At 35.8% G+C, this 4,421-nt stretch overlaps 1 pseudogene; it reads left to right on the forward strand.

Moving 5' to 3' along the window:
* Nucleotides 1-3,181: 3,181 nt before the first annotated feature.
* Nucleotides 3,182-4,149, forward strand: LOC101439266 (olfactory receptor 4K15-like; annotated as a pseudogene).
* The last annotated feature ends 272 nt before the right edge of the window (nt 4,150-4,421 follow it).

Below are 4,421 nucleotides of genomic sequence, written 5' to 3' on the forward strand. Positions count from 1 at the left end.
ACACACACACACAAAGAGAATTAAGAAAACAACATTGATTCTTGAAATAAATCAAAGACATCAAAATACTTTACCTGAAATCGCAAAGGAAAAATGAGGGAGGACACAAATAAGTAAAATCAGAAATGAAAAACGGATATTCATACTGATCCCACAGAAATAAAAAGGACTATAAGAGGATACCGTGAATAATTGTATACCAACAAATTGGATAATCTAAATGAAATGGACAAAATCCTAGAAATACACAAATTTCCAATACTGACTGTGATGGTTTAAAGTTATGTGGACTCCATAAAATAATCTGCTTAGCGCTAATCCATTTCTGTGGGTATAAACCTATAGAAAGTAGGGCCTTTTGATTAAGTTACTTCATTTAAAGTTCTTATGATTAGGTTACTTCAGTAAGGCATGGATTCAAGTGGGTCATAATCCTCTTAGTGGAATCATTTGTAAGAGAGTGCAATTTAGATGAAGAGAGAGAGTCATGGGACCCAGAAGTTGTAAGCAAAGAAACCAGAAAGATAAGGGAGAGACCCGCAGACACTGCCCTGTGTCTTGCTATGTGACAGAGGAATCCAGGTTCACTGGCACCCAGTCTTTGTGGAGAAAGCATTACCCAATAACTTGGACATTTTCCTGTCCTCAGAACTGTAAGCTTGTAAGCTGATAAATCCTTATCCTACAATCCAACCCATTTTTTGTATATTGCTTTCAGCAGCCTAGCAGACTGAAACATTGACTTAAGAGGAAATAGAAGATATTAGCAAACCAAAAGCTAGTAAAGGGTTTGAATAAATAATCAAAACAATCCCAACACAGACTAGCCCCCAACAGGATGATTTCACAGGGGAATTTTACAAAACACTGCAAGATATTTAATACCTACCCTGTTCAAAATCTTCAAAAAAAAAAAAAAAATGAAGAGGAAATATACACCCTAACTCAATCTATGAGGCAAATATTGTCTTATACCAAAACTAGATAAAGATTCCTCAAGGAAAGAAAAGTGAGGACAAATATTCCTTCTGAATGAAGATGCAAAAATCCTCAACAGTGTATTAGCAAACCAAATCGAACACAACATCAAAGAATCATATATAATGGTAAAGTGGGATTCATTCTACCTATGCAAGGGTGGTTCAACATAAGAAAATCAATGTGCAAAAACACAATATTAACAAAACAAAGGAAAGATATTATTGTATCAATTAATGCAGAATAGGCATTTGATAAAATCAATTACATTTAATTGATTAAAATAGTTAGAAAAAGAGGATTAGAAGAAAATTCCTACCACTTGAAAATGGGCATATTTTAAAAAGGCAAGAATGGCCCAGTGGTTAGGGCGTCTGCCTACCACATGGGAGGTCCGCGGTTCAAACCCTGGACCTCCTTTACCCTTATGTAGCCGGCGCATGCGCAGTGCTGATGTGCGCAAGGGAAGCCCCACAGGCAAGGAGTGCGCCCAGTGAGAAGATCCACCCAGCGTGAAAGAAATTTCAGCCTGCCCAGGAATGGCACCCCACACATGGAGAGCTGACACAACAAGATGTTGGAACAAAAAAGAGATACAGATTCCTGTGCCACTGACAACAACAGAAGCGGACAAAGAACACCCAGCAAATGAACACAGACAACAGACAACCGGGGTGGAGGTGGGGCGAAGGGGAGATAAATAAATAAAAAAATAAATCTTTAAAAAAAAAGAAAAGGCAAGAAACATCTCACTTATTTGTGCAAAATATCCTGCCATGAAAAATAAATTTATTGCTAATACATGTGGCAACTTGGATGAATCTAATAAATCATGTTAAGTGAACAAAGCCAGCCACCAAGGGCAAATATTGTATGAGCTCACTGATATAAACTAATTAGAAAAGTAAACTCATGGAGTCAGAATTTAGAATTGATTCACTCGGGGGTTGAGTATGAGTAGGAAATGAGGCATTAAAAGTTGGTTCCCTATCTCAAACTACACACAATAATTCAAAATGGATCATAGACCTACATGTAAGAGCTAAAGCTATGAAATTCTTTGAAGAAAATTTAAGAGTAATTCTCCATGGTCTTGGATTAGGCAATGGTGTCTTAGCTATAATATGAAAAGCCACAAATGATAAAAGAAACACGAGATTAATTTGAATTCCATTAGAATTAAACCAGACCGATTGCTAAATGATACATTTAATAGATGAAACAACAAACCACAGAATGGAAGAAAGTATTAGCAAAGCATATATCTGATGACAGAGAAGGATCCCCCAAATATAAAGAACTACAACACAATATTAGTAAAAAAAATAACTGTATTTGAAAACTCAGCAATCATTTGAATACACATTCCTCCACTGAAGATATTTATTAAAACAAACACCAGAAAAAAAAAAACTGTCTTATTAGGAATAAGAGGTTTGCATCAAGTTTTCCAGCAGGAAGTCTTCAGAAGCCATGAAGGGTGGAAATAAGGTCCCTTCTTTTTGTGAACCCAACAAAACTATCAACCTCTTCAAGAAACTGAACATATTGAGTATTCAAGAAGCTCTTCTCTTTCACCCTTCCTGTTCATTTCCTCTCTTAAAGATATCTCTATACGAACTTATTAGCATAGACTACTTCTCTATGCCTTTCACATTTATTTAAATAAATTAATACAGCATTATATTTGAATCTAACACCTGAAGTTCAGTTTAGTTTTATGAAATTTTAATCCCTGCTACTGCTTGATATTGTTTTTCATTAAGAATTCTTAATTTCTTTAGTGCAGAAGAAGAATAATAGATTTTGCCTCTACATTCAGAGACTGGATTTTTGTCTATATCTAAACAACATTGAAGACTTCATTTTCATAGGTAAATTAGCTCACTTTACTTCTTAAAGTCATATACCTGGAAAGATTATTTAGTTGAAATTCTCCTATCGAACCAATCACTACTAACCACCCCCTTTCATTGGGAGTTTATATATATTGTCCTACTCTGGCACTGTTTATCTCATTTTAATTGCTGAGATCCTGTCTATAAAATTGTGAATGATGCCTGAAAAATCAGATATATATTTAAGTAGAAGCAGAAGTTCTAAAGTGTGCAGTAAAATTGGAATAGCAATCCATGCTCATTTCACTGATTGATCTGTATTTCTTTCCTAGTCAGATAAATGAAGATAAGTCTTTCCAAAGTAGATGAATGAGATAAATATTTCTTGGGTATCCAAATTTGTGTTCCTCGGACTTTCTAGCTCTCGGGAGCTCCAACCTTTCTTGTTTGTCATATTTTTACCACTTTATGCAGGAATCCTGCTGGGCAACATTCTCATCATCCTCACTGTGACCTCAGATTCCTACCTTCATACCCCCATGTACTTTCTCCTTGCAAACCTCTCTTTTACAGATATAAGTGTTGCTTCTTTCACTACCCCCAAAATGATTGTTGACTTTCTGGTAGAGCACAAGACTATTTCTTTTGAAGCCTGCTTGACTCAGATGTTCTTCCTACATTTATTTGGTAGTGGTGAAATGGTGCTCCTTGTATCCATGGCCTATGAACGGTATGTTGCTATATGCAAACCGCTCCACTACATGACAATCATGAGCCGCCATATGTGTTTTATTCTGGTCTTCATCTCCTGGTGTGTTGGCCTCATCCATACTACTGTCCAGATGTCATTTGCTGTTAACCTGCCTTTTTGTGGTCCAAATCAGGTAGACAGCTTTTTCTATGACCTCCTTCTACCTTCTTGCTTGCAAAGACACTTACTTTATCAGCCTGCTAATCATTGCAAACAGCAGCTTTCTTTCTATGATTTCTTTCTTCTTCTGGTCATCTCTTATACTGTGATACTTAATAAACTGAGGAAATGCTCCTCTGCCAGCATGACAAAGGCCTGCTCCACATTGACTGCCCACATCACGTGCTCACATTGTACTTGGGGCCATGCATTTTCATCTATGTGTGGCCCTTCAACAATTATTCAGTAAACAAAGTTCTTGCTGTGTTCTACACCATCTTTTCTCCCATTTTAAACCTGGTTATCTATACTTTAAGGAAGAAAGAGGTGATAAGAGCTACGTTAAAACTGAAGAGCAGGTGTTTGAAGTTTCGCCAGGTTTCTGCAGCCATAAGAAATATTCATTTTCTGGAAACCAGGTAAATAACAGGAATGTAACCTCTTTAGTGTTTTCTGTACTGATACAAATGAAATATCTGTGATGAAAGCAAATCATTTAGGAATAGATTGATTGAGAATCATGAATGAAAGATTACTAATGACAATAAAAGCTACATAATGCTTACTAATAATTTCAATATTCTCTCCAACATATTTTTTATTTCTGTCTCCAACATATTTTTTTCTTTATTTCAAACCTTTTTGAGATATAAGCATATTGTTTTAAAAGACAACAAGAAATATTTACTTTTAAA

Source organism: Dasypus novemcinctus, chromosome 3, assembly GCF_030445035.2.
Source record: "Dasypus novemcinctus isolate mDasNov1 chromosome 3, mDasNov1.1.hap2, whole genome shotgun sequence".
In the NCBI taxonomy this organism is placed as follows: domain Eukaryota; kingdom Metazoa; phylum Chordata; class Mammalia; order Cingulata; family Dasypodidae; genus Dasypus; species Dasypus novemcinctus.